The sequence below is a fragment of the Paramisgurnus dabryanus genome, chromosome 1 (genome assembly GCF_030506205.2).
Source record: "Paramisgurnus dabryanus chromosome 1, PD_genome_1.1, whole genome shotgun sequence".
NCBI lineage: Eukaryota > Metazoa > Chordata > Actinopteri > Cypriniformes > Cobitidae > Paramisgurnus > Paramisgurnus dabryanus.
In genome coordinates this window covers 43,019,832-43,043,276 of record NC_133337.1, presented here as the reverse complement: position 1 = coordinate 43,043,276, position 23,445 = coordinate 43,019,832, and the positions used below count along the sequence as shown (strand labels likewise).

At 38.7% G+C, this 23,445-nt stretch overlaps 1 protein-coding gene across 1 annotated transcript in view; it reads left to right on the top strand.

The window, feature by feature from the left end:
• Nucleotides 1-604: 604 nt before the first annotated feature.
• cdh12b (cadherin 12b) overlaps nt 605-23,445 on the top strand; it is a 176,555-nt gene continuing 153,714 nt past the window's right edge. The window contains exon 1 of the mRNA XM_073815067.1: nt 605-1,122. The gene's annotated coding sequence lies outside the window, so the exon portion shown is untranslated. The remainder of the gene's footprint in view (nt 1,123-23,445) is intronic.

Genomic DNA, 23,445 nt, shown 5'->3' with positions numbered 1-23,445 from the left:
AAAATTTGTCATGCCAAACAACTGTCATTCAGCTCTCCAGAGAGATTGTTTGTGGGTGCGGGTATGTGTGTGCACCCAAAAACACCCTTGTTCTTATACTCTGCCAAGCAGCAGGATTTCACAAAAATAGGCCAGCTTATGAAGCATGGCACTTGTAATAAGCAATTGAGGTTTTAATACATATTTTAGAAAGTTGAATAAATAAATAAATCCAAAAGTGAGGCTTTATCAGGCTGAAATCACTCGACTTGTGTTTTCACTCAGCCAATCACACCCATAATTGTTTTCCTTTTCTTGTTGAAGTGTTTAAAAAAAGAGCAAATCACTTGACAATGACCACCCGATAACACAACACAAACTGTGCCAAATTATGCACACCATCGCATTGACACTAACTAAAAGCGCGCACAAACAAACCATATGAATGCAGGTGCATATGCGGGAAAAGACGCCGTTCCCGTGAGGCTCGTGATGACCGCGCCAACGCGCACTGCCTGTCTGCACACTGACAGAGGGAGGAGCGGAGGAGGGAATAAGGGACTAGACGGGGGGGGGGGGGGGTTCTGTTCCATCTCTCTAATCTGCTTGATGAAGATCCCTCACTCCGGAGACCTGACAGGGGTCGCACTCTCTCCAATCACGCTCGGCACGAGCAAGTCAGCAAAGCCTCCTTTATTCCATTTCTCTACGAGCTCACTCACTGTCACACTGTCTCTCCCTCTCTCACTCACTCTCACACACACACACACGAGAGCTCTGTTCATTGTAAAACCGCAGGGACGCGCACTTCAGAACTCTCTCTCTCTTTCTCTCTTATTACGCGCGCGCACTCTCGCTCTTTATCAACGCCGCGTTTCCTCTTTTCTCACTGGCGGCACGCGTCTCCGTCTGCGCTCTGGCTCCCGTACAGTGCAGGATGAACAAGCACCACAGACTCCACAGAAAGAAAAGAATGAGTAAATGAAAAAAAAACAAGGAATTAAAGGAGGAAAGCGAGGTTAATCGAGGAGGAAAATAAGGAAGACTGAATGAAGATAGTTTGGGGAGCATTTGGATTTTAATCATTTTAAACCTCTCCATCTACGACGTCTCCTTCCATCGGTGGAAAAGGAATCAGTTAAGGTAGGACAGTTTCTCGAGCGCGAATCTTTTCTGTGCATGTGCGTATGTGTGTTTGGTGTTGTATTTTGCTGATGTGGACTTTCTCACCGGGGCAGTAATGCACAGACTGTTGGAGAGCGCGCAGGGCGCAGACGAGTGCTGATAACTCTAGGGACGATAGTTATGTCGCTTTCGGATTTTCTCAAGCCCCCACTAAAGCACTGATCAAAAGGCATCCTCAAATTTGCGCGTCTTATCCCCAATTGCACTGCCGTGTAAGCCGTAATACTTTTATGCGCTAACACTCCGGGAGGAAACGAAGAAATTATTAATCTCTGCGTCCTTAGAAGTACCATTCAGAAAGCTAAACAGTCTGTGGAGATAGACATGACTGAATAAAGTACAGTACTTCCTTTTACGTCAGATTGTTTTGCTGGCTGGCACTTCGGAGGCGAGATACAGGTTTGCGCGCAGTGATTGTATCTGTAAGTGATTATTGCGCAGCAGAGAAAGCATTCATACGGTGTGTGCGTGCGTGTGTGTACCTGGTAATTATTACGTTGTTAGGACCAATTGTCCCCACAAAGATAGGAATACCAGTCTTTTTTTTAGGTCCATATGAGGAAACAAGCTTATAAATCAAACAGAATGATGTTTATTGAAAATGTGAAGTAGCCGAAACTTTTTAGTGATGGTTGGCGTTAGGGTTTGTGTTAGGTGAAGGGAATAGAAAAAACATTTTGTACAGTATAAAATGCATTACGTCTATGTAATGGCCTCACAAAACATGGAAACCAGAATGTGTATGTGTGTTATTTGCAACTGCCAAAATGTGCATGTAAAGGTGCTTTGTTGCTCATTCATGTATTAAGCAGACACCTTTATCCAAAGCACCTAATTATACCTATATATGTTCTGTACCTATACAGCATGTGTGTTCCCAGGGAGTCAAAACCATAACCTCTGCGCTGCTAACGCAATGCTCTACCAATTGAGCTATAGAAAAATACAAACCAGAGTAAACACAATAGTTTTTTTTATTTACTAGAACAATATTGGTAAAACAGAGGAAAGGCTGAGACATCTGAGCAACATCAAGAACCTGTTACAAGTGCTTTTGCTGACGCAGAAAAGACAAACTGCAGTAGCAAAAGTGATGGTTATCTCAAATGGTTCTTAAATGAAATGTTTCTGAGCCTCACACGTAAAAACAACACTTGCATGTTGTGAAGTATGAAATGCTATGGGATTTAAGCCACACAATGTACAGTATTTATTAAGATTATAGGCATCTTGTCTTTGCTGGCCACACATGATTGTCCAGACAGACAGTATGTACAATATGTAAACAGATATATATATTACTGTACCACTGTGGTCTGGGGTTTACATACATAATAATATAATTTCAGAGAGATTACAGATTTAGTGTTATGTGAGAGGGATTATTTGTACAAATGACTATACTAATATTGTGGTATTTGCTGAGATATACATCACACATGCTCATTAAGGCATGTTAACAGGTGTAGGTGGGTTCACACTCACATGCAGTTCCCTGTTTACTGTATCTAATGAGACAGATATTTCATGCTGGATAAATTTATTCAAGAATGACTTACGGAGTTGCTTAAAATAAACTTGAAGTGTGTATATATATATATATATATAAATAATTTAAGGGTTAAAAAAATACAGAACAAATAAATGCTATGCCCAGAAACTAAATGACAGCATTTTATATGCATACAAATGCATTTATCATTCGGGTGATTAAGTTCAAAACCTGGATTTCTATTTCTTAATATACAATCGAAAAATACAAATTCGCATAATAACCCTCAAGATCCACAGTGTCAGAAATAAAGGTATAAAACCTGTTACTGGGGTGCAGTACATCTTTGTACCTTAAGGGTGAATATTAGTACCTCAAAGGTACAGCTATCCGTACCCAAAGGCTACATATTAGGACCTTTTAAAGGGTACTGTCCCAGTGACAGCTTTTGTACCTTTATTTCTAAGCGTGCACAAGAATAGAGTCTGCAAGCTGGTTATCTTAGACATCTGCTTTAAAGCATTTTATTGTACCTGTCAGAACTACACATTATAATGTCCACCGAACCAAATTTAGAATGATGTTCTATCCCCCCCAAACCCTCCCCAAGACAACATATCTATGATTTTCAGTGGTAGTTTTTACTACTGCATTGTGCCAGCTGTTATTTGCAGGTGCCAGAGGAGGCGTAATGTAATCCCATCTGCACAGTAAAATTCAGATTCAGCATTCCTAGAATAAACCACAGAGTAAAAAAATAAAAGCGATAGAAGGTGAGCCGTGACATCAGTTTAAATTCATATAGGCTCCATCCCTGGCTTTCATAAATCAAAGGATGTGTGTGCCAGGAATATGAGATGATATCAGCCCATCTTTAACTGCATCAACCACCTATCCTCAGTTGATCCGTGGCAGCATTGCGAGTGTCCTATGGTAAAAAGCCGACCTCATCCATCTGTTAAAGGTTGCATGGATTTGTGGGACGCTCTAGAATAAAAAAGCCGAACAGTCGGTGGCCGGAATTCAACTCGCAGATGAAGCAGAGCGCATCCTATCTTTCTTCCGGATCAGGCCCGCTTTTACAAAAGCGACGAGTGCTGGGCTTCAATCACTGTCTGAAATCAGTAGTCAGGGACAATGCAAAGATCCCTCCTGAACTCACCATAGAAACCTCAAGTTGGCTTGTCTTGGGTGTGCATTTGTGATAGAGATCAGAGTACACAGTGAAAGAAACAGATCTCCAGTTTATTGTTCCTAGTGATCTGAGCTGCTGTTGAAAACAAAGCCGTGCCCCAACAAGAGTCCAGTTCCCTAGAGTGAGCAAGCAGATGCACTAGCATTGGGTTTAATGAGGAATCCTCATTTGACCGGTTGGTAAAGGAAGAGAGAAAGACAGCACAGAGACAAACAATCAGCACTGAGGGGAAGAGGAAGCTATGAAAGACAGACAGCTCTTTAGAGGCAAGACTGCTCTTAGATGGACAGCTCTGAAAGAGTGAGATGGCTCTGAGAAAGTTCTGAGAGAGAGACAGCTCTAAAAGACAGACAGCTCTGTAGGGGCGAGACTGCTCTTAGATAGACACCTCTGAAAGGGTAAGATGGCTCTGAGAGAGATTTGGGAGAGAGACATCTCTAAAACGACCGTCAGCTTTGAAGAGGTGAGACAGCTCTAAGGGAGAGCTCTAAGAGGGTGAGTCTTTTCTGAGAAAGAAAAAGAGAGAAATTCGAAAGACAGACAGCTCTGTAGGGACAAGACAGTTCTTAAATAGACAGCTTTGAAAGGGCTCTGAGAAAGATCTGAGAGAGAGAGACAGCTTTTAATGACAGACACCTTTAAAAAGACAAGACAGCTCTATAAAGCAGAGCTCTAGGAGAGTGAGTCTTATCTGTGAAAGAAAGAGAGAGATGGCGGCGAGACAGTTCTTAGATAGACAGCTCTGAAAGGGTAAGACAGCTTTGAGAAAGATCTGAGAGAGAAACAACTCTAAAGTACAGACAGCTTTGAGGAGGTGAGACAGCGTTAAGGGAGAGCTCTGAGAGGGGGGAGACTGTTCTGAGAAAGAGAGAGACAGTCGCAAAGGACAGAGAGCTCTGTAGGAGGGGAAACAGCTCTTAGATATACATTTCTGAAAAGGGTAAGACTGCTCTGAGAAAGATCTGAGAGACAGCTCTAAAAAGACAGACAGCTTTGAAGAGATGAGACAGCTCTAACCCCTCGTTCAGACAGCCAACGACAAGCAGTAGCAGAGCGACGCGATCTCATTAATTTCAATGGAAATCTGGCGACTTCCGGCGACACGAGCGACAGTGACCGTTGGCGACCGTATGGGCGTGTCCAGCGACACGAGAAAGTTAAGAAAAGTTTAACTTTAAGCAAATGTCGAGCGACTTTCGGGAGCGACTACCAATGAGAACAAAGCAGTGGAGTTCACGTCATCCTTCTCTCGTCAGTTACTGGCGTGGATGGTACTCATTTGTTTATGACAAGCAGATTTAGAAACGCCTCATTGAAAGAGACAAGCGACACACAGCGATAACGTCGCTGTCTGTCTGAACGAGGGGTAAGGGAGAGGTCTGAGAGGGGGAGACTGTTCTGAGAAAGAGAGAGACAGCTACAAAGGACAGACAGCTCTGTAGGGGTAAGATAGCTATTAGACAGACTAGACAGCTCTGAAAGGGGGAGAAAGATCTGAGAGAGAGACAGTTCTTAAGGACAGACAGCTTTCAGGAGGTGAGACCGCTTTAAGGGAGAGCTCTGAGACGGTGAGACTGTTCTGAGAAAAAGATTCAAAAGACAGACAGCTCTGTAGGGAAAAGACAGCTCTTAGACAGACTGGAATGCTTTGATGAGGTGAGACAGCTTGAAGGGATAGCTCTAAGAGGGTGAGACTGTTCTGAAAAAGAGGGAGAGAGCTGTAATAGACAGACAGCTCTGTAGGGGTGAGACAGTTCTGAAAGGGTAAGACGGCTCTAAGAAAGATCTGAGAGACAGCTATAAAAAGAAAGACAGCTCTGTATGGGCGAGACAGCTCTTAGATAGACAAGACAGCTCTGACCAAGTGAGGCGGCCCTGAGAAAGATCTGAGAGAGAGACAGCTCTTTAGGAAAGACAGCTTTTAAAAGGCGAGACAGCTCTAAGAGAGAGAGGGGGGAGTGAGGGGGAGCTAAATGAGGTCTAATCAGCTTAAAGCAGATGGGAACCCTGAAACCGAAGGGCACAAGATTTGACATGTCCCTCTCTGCTTTTCATCAAAATTCAATTGGAAAAAAGAATGATGACATCAGGTGACATGGGACCAGTGACGGGAACACTAAACAGTCACAGCCGGACAGACTGATATATTTTGAGTGTTGTGTGTGTACTATAGCCACACGTATCTTATCTAACCCCTATGCTATTACCATCAAATATTATGTATACAATGCAACCACAATCAAAGCCATAATATAAAAAACAGAATTGTCCTTGCATGTTTGAAGTAAAGGTGCTTGGTTATGCAGACATATCGAACTTGAATCACTGCAAAGCTCCATCTCCAGTGCTTCCAAACCATTATAAATCACCAAAATGGGTCATCAGCCAGAATTATTAGCATATTAGCATATCAACGTATTAGGATAGATACTGTTACCCCTAAATACCAGAAGATGCTACAGTATAGCACATGTAGCATCTATAGAGTCCAGATTGCTCTATACTTTTACCAAGGTCTCGCATCACATCAGTCCGGCTTTAAAAGTTTGCACAGAAAATATCAGCAAGGAATAAAATGCAAGCTTTGCAGAGAGGATAGAGCAGATCCAACTATATTCGACCCTACAGCAAACCTGTAAACTATAAGCTTTGTTACTCATTTGACAACGCGTTACTCAATTACGCATAATGCTTGAAAAATGCTCATGTGGAACTGAATTATTGTAATTATTATAGCGAAATAATAGTAGCTACCAAATCAATTAAAGATGCTTTCCATCAACAAAACCCTTTACGCAATCTCAGCCACTCCACATCTCCTTTCTCTTACCATGCATCTAGTTTGTTTCAATCTCCCAATGCCCCCTTTCATTCACCTGAGCTGCCTATCTGGTTCTCTTTTAAAGCAATCTCAATGCATAATTCAACCGAATGAGCTCCCTCTGTATAGGAAGCTATTGCTGATGCAATACTCGAGGATTGTACAAGTGAATGACTGGGCAGTACAGGAAATCCTCTCTCATATGCCGTAACGGTGCTGTAAGATCCGCGCTGCGGGAAAGATCCACAGTAATCCTGTCTACTTATCGTGTGATTGACGAGGGCCCTCGGATATCCCGCGGACCGCATGGGCAGCAGAGGTGTAGCGACAGCCCCATTAACCTTTTTAAAGCAGAGTCAACAGGGCCTAAGAAAGTTCATCTCAGTTCCTTTCTTTTTTCTGGGCTGCGGCACTCGTAATCTTTCTGGCACTCCCTCAAACCCTTCCTTCCCATTTTCTTTCTCTATGCCCATGTAATTTTAATGGAAGGGCAGAGCGTCTCTCACTCGCCTTCGTGTCCGCAGCTATGATAGCTTACGGCATCGAACTGATGTGTGTCTCGGTATCCATTATCATTTTCATCCAGAGCGAGAGATGCGACCAAATTGCTCATCCAGATATGCCTGCCATCCACACTCACTCCTGTGAAGAGCCCACTGCCGATCAATAATTGAGATTATATGGACTCTCTTCACCTTGGGTCATATGTTGTATGAAGCTTCAATAAAGGACTCTTCTCAGCACATTTGATCAAGGGGGGAGCTGCCTGCTGGATGCTTGCACACAATTGAGATGTCACCATAGGGTTACACTGTATACCCCAGGCTTCGGTGGTATTGTTGTTGCTGTTCAAAAGGGTTTAGTACATTTATAGTACAGCAAACTCAACAGCAGGAAAATTATTGTTAGGAAATAAAGGTTATGGCAACAAGAAAACAATCACCAACGTGGTTCCATAACCCACCGTTTTCCAACGTAGATGCTGTACATAAATGAAGGCTTTTTCAAAAGGTGAGCAGCACAAATTGTAAGGCAGCACTGCATGTGTACTTCATGGGTAGACAATCGCATAATGCACTCCAACAAACTCAATGAAGAAGTGAGAGAAAGGTTTATAGGTTATAAATACGCTTAACCCGGTTCAATACTGTAAAAATTTCAATTGGGATTTATTGCTTTTCCCAAAATGTGTGTGTGTACATTACCTTGCTAATTATTAATATTAAATGCCTTATTCGACCACTTTATACATTATATTTAGAGCGTCCACAATTCCGGAATAGTTCAGTTGCAGATATCCATCGCAGTTTTCCAAAATAACACAACATTGCACAGCCTTTGGTTGTAAACCCATCAGAGATAAATATTCCCAAAAATGTATAAACCTTTCACAGGTGAAAATGTGTTGTTTTTGTACATGTTTTGTTTACAGATTTTTAAACTGTAGTAACTATAGTATATAATGTTGTCTTAGTTCATATGTTTGTCTTGGTGTATTGTGTAAGTTTAGCAATTATAATGTTTGGGTCTACGGAACAGCACGTAACGTGGTAATCATACATGCGTATAACTAAATTTGTGGATTCATAGTCAGCTTGCTCTCTCTGTTTTTACGAACCGGCTTGGCAGGGTTGCCAGATTTGCCTAACAAGACCACCCCAATGGCCAATTAAATCTAGTCCAATGTGGCAACAGTGATGCCCATAAAAACAGCCACTTTATACAGGAGACACAAACTGTATATATGTTTGGATCATTTTCTTTCAGTCAGCACTGTAAAAGGGTTGTACTTGCTAATATCAGTTATTGCATTAGCTAACATGAACTAACACTTCTACAGCATTTATTTATCTTAGTATAGGTTAATTGCAGCATTTACTAATAAATCAAAAGTTTAACGGTTAACATTAGTTAAAGGGACACTCCCCTTTTTTGAAAATATTCTAATTTTCCAGCTCCTCTAGAGTTAAACATTTGATTTTTACCTTTTTGGTATCCATTTAGCTGATCTATGGGTCTGGCGCTACCACTTTTAGCATAGCTTAGCATAATCCATTGAATCTGATTAGTCCATTAGCATCATGCTAAAAAATAACAAAAGAGTTTGGATATTTTTCCTATTTAAAACTTGACTCTTATGTAGTTACATCGTGTACTAAGACCGACAGAAAATTAAAAGTTGTGATTTTCTAAAAATAGTCCCCCGCTCTTGAAAGTTACTAAGCGGACTATTTTCGGTTGCTGCGTAATATCAATGCGCTTCCTGCAGCCATGTTACAGCAACAAAGTCCTTGATTACTACGCCAGAATGAGAGTATAGTTCCTAGACATATTGGCCTAGAAAATCACAACTTTTAATTTTCCGTCGGTCTTAGTACGTGGTGTAACTACAGAAGAGTCAAGTCTCAAATAGGAAAAATATCGAAACTTTGGTTATTTTTTAGCGCAATGCTAATGGTCTAATCAGATTCAACTGATTGTGCTAAGCTATGCTAAAAGTGCTAGCGCCAGACCTGGAGATCAGCTGAATGGATTCCAAAACGGTAAAAATCAAATGTTAAACTCTAAGGGGAGCTGGAAAATTAGCATATTTTCAAAAAAAGTGGAGTGTCCCTTTAATGCACAATGAACTTGAACAGTCGTATTGATTGACATTAATTAACATTGACAAAGATTAATAAATAAACACCAAAGACTATATTGCTTATTGATAGTTCATGTTAGCTAATACATTTGCTAAGGTTAAAAATACAAACTTTTGTACAGTGCAACCTTTTTGTCTTTTGTTATTTATCCATGTCATATCATTTCTTCTGAAGCTCTTCTGTTTTATTTTAAAGATGTAACCCCCCACCACCATCACCTTCCACCTGACACCCCTACACACACACACTCGCTGTGAGACAATCAGCAGAAGGGGGTCTAAACACCACAAATTAAAGCCTGCCTGTGATGGATGGCCTCCTATCTGAGAGAGATATTGCACCTGTTTCCCCCTGAATGATAGCCACTTCTGCCCATCGTTTATATTGATTTGTTTTTATGCGCTCCGCTCATTTTTAACATCTGCACGTACATGCAGTAGTATGAACAGCGGCGCTTTAACAAATCTACATACTAACTAGAATTCACCTCTGTTCTCTTGATGTGTAATACCAGAAACGAACATTCATGTCGGATCAACTCAGCTGGGCCACAACGTTCAGCAACGTCCCACACGTATTTCATAGAAATCTCTCTCATTCTTCACTCTTTTCTCCAATCTGCAGCCAATGAAAAACTCAAGTTATTACATTTCCACTGAGACAAAGACAGAAAGAGAGGAAGAGGGAGATAGAGACATTGTTTGCCAACGCAAGGGTGGTTTTGGAGACGCTAGAAAACAAATGAACAAAAAGCAAACACACAATGCCACAGAACAAAGAAAGAAAAATTTGAAAGACAATATGACATCAAAATTTCTTCATTAATGTTTTCATTGAATGAATATAATTCATCAGTGCATGTATGTTAGACTAAGGGTTTTGGCTTTCATAAACTTTCATCAAAATGCAATAACTTTCCTTGCATCTGAGATGACTGTTCTGCTAATGTTACCACCGCCGTGCAGTTGGGGAAAGTACAGTAATATTGATCTTGATCAGTGTTGCAGAAACAGTTTGAAACTGTAGCTTGTCATGCAACTCATAGGAGGGACACTACAATCAATTTCAGAAACCTTTTTTTATTAGGTAGACTCACTAAAGGTTACTTTAAAGCATTTTTTTTCATGTGATATTATTTATAGATCATATAATGTACTATATTTGTACAATCTGAGATGTATTGTTTTTAGGAATGCACCGAAATTCGTCTGCTGAAAAATTTGGCTAAAAATAGAAATTTCATCTTCTGGACACGACTGAAAATATAAGTTCCACCTGTCCCATTCCTCCATCCCATGATCACGTTTTAATTGGGTTAAATAAATAAAAAAAATTATTTGGCCAAGAAAATGTTATTTGATTAACTCTTTCAACGCCATTTATTAAGAAAAATAAGAAAAAACGCTTCCCTGCCAATGACGAGAATTTCCGGCTTTCCGCAATACCGCTATTATCCACACACTTCCGCAACTTATACAACCCGGAAGTAGTGCCTCGCGTGAAAGAGAAAGAACTCCGTGTATGTTTTAAAGATCGCTCGATATCTGATCTCTATTAAAAGTCCTTCACAAAAATGCAATTATCTCAGCTTTTTGCTCAAAAATGGGTGTTTTTTAAGGAACCTACCCATATTTGAGAGGTGATAAGAGAGAACTAATGAAGGTAGGATTAAACTTTTTTTTTTTTTTTTTTTTTTGAAAGCAGAGGTCTGTTCTTTCATTTGATATATTGTTTATTTATATATTTAAAGAAAAACATTTTCTGGAAGGCATTAATCTTTTGTGAAAATCATGAAAATGCTGGCGCTGGCTGGCAACTTTAAAAAAAAAAAAACGCTGGTGTGGAAATAGTTAATATTTGACCTAACAATGGGTAAAAACAGCATTTTGGGTAGAAACATCCCAGCATATGTTAAATAAACAGGTTGGGTTCGTCTCTTTTTGACCGAGCACTGGGTAGAAAATAAACCAATATTTTTTAGTATGTACAAAATTAAAAGATGTATTATTAATACAGCCATACAAAAACTTTCTTGAAATATTTAAAAGATATTAAAATCCTTTTTAGGTTTCAGCCAAGTGCATCCAGATTTTTCGGTTTCTGCACAGAATTTTCATTTAAGTGCATCATGAACTGTTACTGTATAGCATAATTATGCTAAAAGCATTAAGCTTGATCCAATGTTATTGAAACAAGCGAGACTGATTTGAAATTGAATTTGAAAAGCATTTTATTAAATGTTTATTTGCTCTAGACATTACTGGCCAATGTTTACTATTTGTCGCTTTGGATAAAAGCATCTGCTAAATGAATAAATGTAAATGTATTATGTAAAACAGCTGAATATTGCTTACAATTCAAAAAAGTAATGTTTACAGCATTGCTGCTTTTAGTTAATCTACATTCCGACACTTATAAGCCAATCAAATCCAAAGGGATCAAATTAAGCCCTGCTCTACAATATTAACCACTAAATATTCAGTTTTATTCATAAATACATCTTTAATTGTTGTTGTGCTATTTCATATTTTTCACATCATTTGCATTTCCGTCTACAAGTTTTCCTTTCCACACTGAACAATTCCACACAGTTTCTATCATATGCTTCACCTTCATATCTTTACTGTATATCTCTCTCCACTTCAATACTATCTGTGCATTGGCATTCTCCAGCAGCTCAGTCCACTATCATTTTCTTTTCCACTCCATCACATTGGAATTGTATGAGATGTAATTGTTCTCTGTCGTGTATGAATGTGTGTGAAAAGACAGCGCGGTTCGGATGGCTGATATGTTGGAGGAGGAACATTTGAATATATTCATGGATTTTCCAGAGGAGTAAAAAACTGTGTCAGCATAGACAGAAAAGGATCTGGTTGAAATCCCACCACAGTCACGCATAGAAACCCACAACTACAGCAGAGGACAGAAATGTGTCACTCATCTGTGTTAATTTAGTCTATGAATGAATGCAATAATACAAAATTCATGGCTTTGTATCGATTTTAAAGGGATAGTTTGGCCAAAAATTGTATAAAACCCTCAAGCCGTCCATTCAGACAAACACATATTCAGTTATTTTAGAAAATGTATCTATATGTGATCCACCTCATTTAAGTCCAAAAATGTGCATCCATCCTTCACAAAAGTAATCCAAACAACTCCAGGGGATAAACAAAGGCATAGAAATATCAATATTTAAAACTTTATAAATGAAAATAACTAGCTTCCGGTAACCCCGCCTGCATCTTTGATGCCTGAAAATAACTGAAAATGTTTTTGTCTTAAAAATGATGTACATATGCATCTCAGACGGCTTGAGGGTGAGTAAATCATGGGTTTAATATAAAAATCATAAGCACCATTGACTTACATTGTATTCTTTTTTTCCACTATGGAAGTAAATGGGGCTTATGATTGGTTTGGTTACAAACATTACTCAAAATATCTTCCTTTGTGTTTATCACACAAAGAAATGTATACAGGCTTGTAACAACATGAGCGTGAGTAAATGATGACAAAACTTTCATTTTGTGGTGAGCTATCCCTTTAACCATGACCTTGGCACATTTATGATGAATGCAAATGTTTTTTCTAAGTTCACCTCTACCTATAACAGCCTGACTGACTGATCAACCACTTATTTATGATGTTTAGGATTTACTAGGTTAACTTTTAAACACTGTTATTACACAGGGTTTGTGCATATGGTTGAAATTAGTTATAGTGTATAAGCTAACATGAACTAACAATGAACAATACAGAATTTATAAATCTTAATTTCAGCATTTACTAATACGTTTTTAAAATCAAAAGTTGTATCTGTTAACATTAATTTAAGGACAATTGTTTTGAAATTAATGAACATTTACAAAGAACATTTTTTTAAAAAAACGAACTATATTGTTAATTGTTAGTTTATGTTAGCTAATGCATTTATTAATATTAACAAATAAAACCTTATTGTAATATGTAACCAAATATAATTATGCATACTTAAATGCTCAAGGACATATTTGTTATTATATATTTTATATAGCCTACATTTTTACTTGGCCAGACATAACTTTTAATATGTTTGTAATACTGCCCCAAACCTTACAAAAACCTTAGCAAAAAAAAAAAAAAATCTTTATGCGGTCTTTTTTCCTTGTCGTACAAAGCAACGCTTTTCCACAAATTTTTAAGAACGTTCTGCAGCTTTTTACACAGAAATAGTTTAAAGCCAGTCGATCAGATCACAGCTTGTCGATTTGAGACAGTGTTTGCCATTTTTTGTGTGTGAGATGTATCTATTGGTCAGTAAACAGTATGTGTGTGTGGCCCGAGGCTGCGACTAATGTCCATCCAACATTTAATCTCCAGATAAACACTTCAACTATCCATTGCACGCTCCTATATACCCTTGCAGACAGAAAGACATTAGTCGCACACACATCTCTCTCTATCTTTAGTCTCATTCATCAGTCTGCGTGGAAGCACTCACACATCAGGGGATGCTAGAGGAGGTCTGCAGAACCAATCGTTCCTCTGGGGCTTTGTAACCTTAAACATAACCAAGCCATCCCCCATTGGCACCAGGGGAAAGATTTCCTGTCAACCAGGTGAATGAGTATTAGTTTACAGACAGTGTGTGCACAAAAGAAAAAGCCAAAGTGCACGAGAGAGACCGAGACTGTGCACGCTTGAACAAGAGAGAAAATATTTTAAAACACCTCATGCTGTAGCTTTATCTATTATCACACTATATCCACTATGGATTTCTCCATATTGTCAAATCAGTTAAATTAATCTATAGTCCGCACTTGTTCTCTTTACTTTAATATTTTTTCCATTTATTCATCCAATTCCTCATCCATGCACTTAGAGTACTTGGCGTTTACTGGAATCTTTCAACAAATCAGTATTTCTGAATAACCAGAGGTCGGGATTAAGCAGCTTTGAAGAGAAGTATTTGATAAATGTAGGGGAGAGCGTTTTTGAGAACAGTTTTTGGTTTTGGCTCAATCATTCAAAAAAAATTGAGTTTGATTAATTATTTTTTTACACAAGCAACACACACATCTCTGCTAAAAATGAACATTTGAAGTTTGTTTCTAGTACTTACCATTCTTGGACAATTACACCAAATGTGACAGAAGTGCAAACGTTACAACTCACCCCATAGGTGGGGTTCATTGAAACAGGCAGGGGGTTAGTTGTAACACTTGCTAAAAATTAAGTTAGCAGGCAAATATTTCAATACTATTTTGTCTATATACTTGAAGTGGATATTGTTTATATATCTGTCTATAATAGACAGGAATCCACACTGTATTCATTCATCCAGCCCTTTTCTAACAATAGTTCAATTATAACTGGATACAAATGTCTAAATATGTGAGAAAAAGCAGCACAGTCGTGACAAAAAAAATGTGTTACAACTTAAGCCTGGGACACACTGCACGATAATTGGCTGTCCCAGACGGAAGATTGCCATTGTGAAACAATCGGCGCGATTTCTGTTGTCGTGGCTCTTCATCTGTGGTCCTATGTCGTACAGTGAGAGAGGTTCAAAGATGGCCGTTTTCCTGGTCTTGCGTCCAAAGATAGCCTACGATAGTTTTCTGACAGTGTCAGAAATTCGGCATGATCACTGCACAGTGTGTTTGCTGCTACGACCTGCGTGCTGGTATTTGTTTACCACGAGCGCATGCTGGTAACGTGTGACGGAGCCACCGAAGCTTCCGTGTCAACATCGTACAGTCTACATGCCTATAGTACCTGGGTTCAAACAATCCATGTCGCACAGTGTGATGTGGTAATGATCTTATAGGAGTGCAAAAATCCTGCAGTGTATTCCGGGCTTAACATCGCGTTAGTTTTTGCCCAGCGCACCCCTTTAATGTGTGCCAAGAGCATTCAGTCAATATCATCATCATCTCATTTTTGATAGAGTTGGCATTTAGCAGCTTTTGCATCTGCGATTCAATTGTTGATCTTAAAAGCTGGTTAGCTTTAGCACTAGAAAAGGGGCTAAACTGGGATGAGAAGAAAGATAAAAAATACAGAGTGAGATGGAAAAGAGAGAGAAAAGGCCACAGCCAATGTCTGTACAAAATCAATAAAGCAACTTCAAAGCTCCAGAGACGCTTCTTTTCAGGAGATACAACCCAAAAAAGTCACATCAATATCATCCACACAAATATCCTCTTATCCAAACCTGCACGTAGGGTTGCCACCTGTCCCGGTTTTACCGGGATTGTCCTTCTTTTTACTAACCTGTCCCGGGAAAATTATCAACTCTCCCGGGACACTGAATGTCCCGGTTTTCGAAAGCTATGTGAATATATTATTTAGCGCACGCACGGCAGAGACGGAGACCTTGCGTCTGTGTATGTGTGTGCCTCAATAAGCGCATGTAAGACAGAGAGAATCCTGATTGGCCTGTTTCGGTAAATCAACCAATCAATTGTCAGTGTGGGCGGGATTTATCTCTTCTCCCGAACCGAATTATCTAGAAACAGGAGCGCCGTCAGCGCCCCAAAAGCAAAAATATAAGACACATTTTACGCCAGACTACACGAAAGTGTACCCCTGTCTTAAAAGAGTTAAAAGTAATAACAATCTTGATGCTGTACAGTTTGTAACAGTGACTTCAGCATTGCCCAGGGGGGTTAAAATGATTGTAAAATATGTTGAGAGGCTAGTTGCTATTTAGACCTGTTTAAATGGAATATAAATAAAACAGTTTACATTAATAGTATAAGGAGCTTATATAAATTGTAAAGGTGATTTACATATTTTAGTATAATTAACAAATAATTGGGTAACACTTTACAATAAGGTTCATTAGTTAACATTAGTTTACTACATTAGTTAACATGAACTAGTACTGAACTGCACTTATAAAGCTATTTTTTAAATCTTTGTTAATGTTAATAATACATAATTTAAATCTTTTTAACATAGTTAATGCACTGTGAATTAACAAGAATAAACCATGAATAGCTGTATTTTTGTTAAGTAATGTTAACAAAGATTAACAAATAAAGTAACACATGTATGGCTTATGGTTAGTTCATGTTAGTTAATACATTAACTAATGTTAACAAATAAGAATTGTAAAGTGTTGCCAAAAATTGCATAGGTCTATAGAAATATTATGCCGGGGGGGGGATGTTAGGGGGCTTGTGAGCAAACCAATTGGTCGGGTCATCGATATGTCCCGGTTTTTTATCAGACAAGGGTGGCAACCCTACCTGCACGTTGTCAACAGGCTCTCATGTGAATTGATTTTCTAAATAAAACCCTGAAATGTACAGACACGATTAATCTGATAAAGTAATTTAAGCTCTGTCTCATGTTAGCTTTGCACCTTATAATGTCTTTGGTTCCTGATTGAAGAGCGGGAGACACATCAAACAATAATTTACAGCGAATTCAAGGGAAATTTTTGTAAATATCTAACCTCTGATGCTGCACTGGTTGAGCTAAAAAAACATTGAAGATGGGTTAACAGTTGACAGTATTAAGAGAGTTGAATGACTAAATCTCATCCGACCAAATTTGTGTTATCTTGTCCATGAAGAACAACCCTCCAGCTAGCACAGCGTTCAGAAATTATGTGTGATATTATAAAATGAAAGTTGAAATTGAGTGCAATCATATGATACAGTATTTGAGATTTCCGAGGTATGGCATTTCTGCAAATGCATTCAGGATTCTGTAACAGCAATAACACAGTAATGAAAACCGCTACAACAAAACACCCTTTATAAAACACAACCTAATAGACTATTTAGAGAAGCATTTAGGTTTTTATCTGGAAATGGAAAGACACAAATATTATTACCTAAACTAACAACATTACTTAAACTGTCCAGACTATTTAAAGTACAGTTCCTGACTGAAAATGTTCTGTTTATACGCAGACTGTCAGTAGGAATAAGTCTCGCTGTCAAATGTTGAGTTTCACAAGAACCGCTTCCTGCTTATTTAAAATTAATATTTTATCCGCTGCTGAGTGTCACATAAAATTCGAGGTTATATCCATGCGTGCCAAAATCTATCTTCATTTCATTAAGAGGAAATAGGGTTTCCCATGATTAAGTCATTTTCTTGTCCAATGGGTCAAGAATTTCAAAGGAAAATTATTGGACTATAAAGCCTATATGGAGAATATAGCCTATATAAATCTCAGAAGGTAAAGGGTAATGTAATTTCTTTCGGTATGTTAATCATTCTTGTCGCAGTATTTGCTACATCTCTTTGATCTCATTTCACCACTGTTGTCAGTATAATGAGATTATATTCCTTTTACAAATATGTATATACTACGTCAAACATTTGTACACTCCTACGGTACTTATTCTTTACAAAATGGGCAAAGAAATCGAAACTAGAAGCATAAACCCAATTACACAAAAAATGCTGGGTTATTTTCAACCAAGCATTTGGTCAAAAAGGGACAAACCCAGCCATTCGGTAAAATTAACCCAGAAAAGGTTTCTATTTGACCCAACAATGGATCCTTTTTTGACCCAATGCTGGTTAAAAAATACAAAAAATTTAGGTTATGGGAAATGTACAGGTACCGAATAAAATAAAGACATTTCAAATTTAGTCACCCCTCACATCAATTGACCTATGGCTAAGCCACGCCCCCTCTAGTCACTCGGACAAACAATCAACATTCGGTGATAGGCGCTATGGCAGCTGTCACAGGAGGACACATTTCACAGGAGGCAATTGATGATTTTTGGAGACAGAAAGACTATATATCATCTCGAAGTCACGAAAATTGAATTAAATATGCATTGGAGGGTTATATTAATAATTTTATTGTTGAGAAGGTCGATGAAAAGCTTCACGCAAAAATTTACAGGTCACAGTGTAAACGCAATAAATCACATCTCATTGCCATCATGATCAAATTAAATATGTACAGGTCTAAGTTGCATACGTTTCCAGGAGTACCTCTCCGTTAGTTTGGTGCTACAGTATTAACATGAATCATTCATTTGTTATCTTGGTTATTTACATATACGATAATGAAGCTAAGTGACATGATGTATAATTCAGCCGGAAGCTAACGTTAACTTTTTCTAATATTAGGCAAATTTTACGTTAGAGATGTTACAGATAACGTTTAAATATGTTGTTGACTTAGCTTAGAACAGATGTAGACCTCATTGTTTAATTTATCCACGTTTAGTTGGTGTTGTGGTCTACCGCATAACTTTATCCAGAGCAAACACTTATTTTGGTTGAGATGTGGCTTGGGAAAGGGTAAAAAAATATGGGTAAAAAATACACAGCATATCGGGATACCTAGTGTCGGAGTTGCATGTACCCATGCACACCGTTTGACCATAAAAAAAAAAACTAGTGAAAACTGAAGAACTGCAATGCATTTCAATGGACGTGAAATGTCAAAGTGTATTGGGTTAGCTAGCGCACTGTGATTGGTTCATCGAGTTTGGGGGCGTGGCATAGCCATAGGTCAATTACATCTCTGCAAACATCTCTGCAAGCTCATTTTGTCAAGCAACTTCATGTACTTTTGTACTGTATATACATTTTGGTTTAAAATTAACAAAAATGAGGACTATTCAGCATTGTCTTCTCTTCTGGTTCTGTTGTGAAGCGCATGCGTGAGTCTAAAGTCACGTGACTGCAGTGATGTGGATGACATACAACGTGGCTGACGTGTTATCTGGTGCGCCCCAGTTGTTTTTTTGCTTTTGTTTTTTGTGCGAGCTTCATTTACAGTCCGAGGGAAACGCACGCTGTAAGTTTGAATAAACTGAGGATAACACGTCAGCCGCGTCATTGCAGTCACGTCTCGCGCATGTAACAGGGATGTTACACTGGGGCAGATAAATCAAACCGTATACCAACATCCAAAATTCGAGCCCTGAGCTTTGTGCTCATCTCTCACCAGAGTTGACATCACCGGCTCAGATTCGTGTCCGTCTCTCTAGCTCCCTTGAGCCCAATGGAAGGTGCAAACAGTCTCAGTGTTTGTTCGTCAATCTTAGAGATTTCTTTCTCTTTTTCATTACGCCCTCCTCATGTTCTCTCGTGCGGGGTCACGGTCAGACCATCTCTCACTGATTCCTTTTCAGGGAGAGTAAATACCACTGACATTTGCCAGATCTCAGGAAGTCACCGATTAGCGACCGGCAACCATTTAGCTATTCAGACGGGCAGAGGCAGAGCAATCGCCCCTGAATTTTCAACCCTATTGATTCTTTCTAAATGAATCTGCTACTTTACACTGCCCTGAAATTGGACAACGCCGCACGGTTTTCACAGGCAGGGTATGAATGCATTCTCAAAAAATATATGCACTGTTTGGTTCCAAAACACTACCATAAACGCATTTTTTTTTTCATTAGTAACAGTAACCGCCAAAATCAGTGTTGTATCAGGTCAGTATTAAAAAGTAAATTCTTATTTTGACGCAAAATCCAATATCCACCGTGTTTTTGTGTCATCTTTTCTCCCTTTTTCTCCAAACCATGACAAACGCCAGTCCTCCTCCTCTGCAGTATGCAATAAATCCTCTTAACAAATCACAGCGCACCATTCCACGCATTGTAAACAACAATGGTGGCGATTAAGTACACACGGAATCTTTGTGATCAACAAACAAACAGAAACAAAATAATACTTTTGATGGCATTGAAAAAACTGTGGTGGTTTTCTGTGGCGGGGAAGAAACGTGAGCCATCAAAATCTAATAATTTACCCAAGAGGCACTCGGAAGACGGAAAAATTACGGCTGTTGGTTGTTCTCCCTACAGCATCAAGCTTCTGTCATGCCAACACATTGACCCCAGGGGATCTTATGAAAAACGTTATATTATTTTACTCAAAGTCAGTGAAAATCGAGCAGGACCAAAACATTTTACAGCTGATCGCTTTCAAAAAGGTTCAGTGACGACGTCCTGAGGATGCCACGGCAATGACAGTGTTTTTAATATGACAAAGTAAGTGTTTTGATTAATGCCATTAATATTTATTTTTTAATCGGTGTATACCACTAATCAATTAAATGAATATAACATGGCAAAGATGAATGCACATTTATATATTGATCCAATAAATGTATAGCATTTAAAAAAAAAAAACTTGTCATGGTTTTATTGCATTTTGCATGAAAAAAGTTTTTATAATAAATCTTTGAAAATCTAATTATGGATTTGAATTTTTTATGTTATTATAACCTAAAGATGCTATATGTGAAAGTTTGTAACAGAAAATAGTGGTTTTCATCTTGACACTTTCTTGGTATTGAAAACACATTTTAACCCAATATAGTCAAAATGGATTTATTGCATTTTGAAAGCAAACTTCATATCTACAGCAAGACAATAAATCACCAGCACAACAATAAAGCCAAATATTAAGAAACATTCAATCAAACAAAACACTATTTTCAAAAAGAAGTAAGCAAATGAAGTCTTTCTCATGAAGTTCGTGGCATAAATGAGATGATCTTACAGAGGTAAAAATGCCACGGCAAATCAAGTACAGTTTCATAATGAAAAAGTAGATTTTTGACACTGACTTATAGCTTAACCAAACCCTCAATCTTCTTCTGAAAACAGATGGCATAAATGTGTTGACAGATATGTGGTTCAAGGACATACCCCTAAACCTGCACTTTACATGACCTTTAAAATCAGCACTGATTGGTTGATAAGAGTAATGTCCCAGGACCAGGATTTTGATCTATGAACATGTCCCACTCGGGTAAATTATTTTCAGCAGGGCGAAATGACAAAATAGTTTTCCTAAGTGTAGAAAAGAAATGGAATTGGAAAACAGTCAATCATGCCACACTTGGCAACCCCTAAAATATGTATTTTTCCCCTTGGGCAAATTTCAGGGTGAATTTAAATGCTTAGGCAACAACAAAATGGTGATTGATCCGTGTAACAGTAAAAACACCCAACATCCCGTCCACGCTTCATCGGTTCTGACACACTTGGAGGCCAATGCAGATTAACCCTCCTGTTCACCAGAGCAAAAGCGAAGAGTACAAGAGACAACTACAAGTTTTCCCTGCTTCTTTATCTTGTCTAAAAACAAACCGGTAAAAACAAACATTAAAGAAATAGAAGACACATTATTCAATTATTTGCATGGTTATGTAGGCTACAGATTTACAAAAAATGGCCGTTTTACCAAAGCCCCCCATTTAAATTACAATCACAGCACATAAGGACATTATTTCATCACCATACTTTGACTAAACAGCTTACAGTTTGGATTAGGGCTCGGCCCCCTTCTGTGCCAGCACAGCCGGTCTTTATAAACCACAAACCCCTGCTAAAGTACTGTAGGGCTCCTCAACTACCAAATGGAGCAAGAAATCATCCAGACAGATGCAAACGTCTTAAGGTCAGATGAGTTTTACGGCGGGCGAGAGAAGGTAGGCTGAAGGTCACTGTGTTTAAGTGCCTTCCCTTTTTGCTTGGGTCAATATATTCAGTTTGGGAGGTTTGATGGACAGAGAGGGACAAACTGGGCTCTCAAAGAGAAAGACTAACATTAAAGATATCGCCAAATCTCTTTATCAAACTTGAATTCTGAGACGTGATTGATTTCGCATAACAAATCAGGCAGCCTGCAATTTGTTTTGAGACGCGGCTGAGAGACACCTAAGGTATTATTTGTTCTTATTACGATGTTATCATATAGGGGCTACCGGCAAACTTTCTGTTCCTATAAATCATCACAAAATGCTGATACATGCAGATAACAGTACACATTGTAAGATTGGTGGGGGGGGACTTCAGGGACCATGCCCCCTTTAAAGAAAAATTATGATTTTCCTAAAAATTTATAATTATTTAAAATGTTTGGTATCTGCAGGTCTAGCAAAGCCACTTTGTCCTTCAGACTGCAGCGATAATGCACAATCCAGTACCTATTTTTATCACTTTTGCATTCACTTTGCCTAAAGTGACAAATGTGTACCCCTTGTGATATTAAACATGCCCCGTAAGTAATTTATCTCTGCAACTCTGCAAGACACGAAGACGAAAAAGAAAAGAATAAATGGAAATAGTGAGTGGTCAAAGGCGAACCTGTAAGAAACGTATTTCCCGTGGAGTCACATTGCTCGCGGGTGTCAGGTACGGACAGCGGTGAGGTTGAACCTGCTGCTCTTCAGGTGAAGGAAGGTGGTGTTGGTTATTACTCATCTCATGCATACTCGCAGACTCTCTCCATCAGTCGTGACCTACAGGGTGAAGAAAAATACATTACCAGCAGGAAATGTAGAAACACATTTCAAAACCTGGAGATAGATGGTGAACTCAAGTCAGTGGCAGGTTTTAAGACAGTTCAAAACAACTGTAACAAATCATGGTCTCAACAATCTTTACTCTACAAAGGTGTTCAAATGTTGTCCACATGTGGATTTATGTGTTTTATGTAGGGTCAGTTGAAAAAAGCAAGTCATGTACATTTTGGATGGCATTAGGATGAGCAAACAATTAGAATTTTCATATTTAAAGGGGACATATCATGAAAATCTGACTTTTTCCTTGTTTAAGAGCTATAATTGGGTCCCCAGTGCTTTGTTCAACCTAGAAAATGTGAAAATGATCAACCCAGTTACTTAGTTTTTGGTAAACCATTCTCTGCAAACATGTGAAAAAATAGGTCATTGAATTTTGGCTCGCCTTGTGATGTCAGAAGGGAATAATACCGCCCCTTAATCTGAACTATACAATCACTGCCATTTAGTGCAGAGATCAGCTCATTTGCATTTTAAAGGACACACCCAAAACGACACATTTTTGCTTACACCTACAAAGTGGCAATTTTAACATGTTATAATAATTTATCTGTGGGGTATTTTGAGTTAAAACTTCACATACTCTGGGGACACCAAAGATTTATTTGACATCTCTAAAACATGTCCCCTTTAAGGCCGCAGTATAATCCATTTTGAGGATCCGCATATTTTTATCATCAGAATAGAGCGTGCACCGTTGGATTTTTGAAACATCACGTACATTGTACGTGTAGGTCACGCATGTGCGTACAGTACAGTAGTATATTGTATGTAAATGCAATTTGTTGCAATGTGCATGCATCGAACATCGGTGCACATTTATGAATAAAA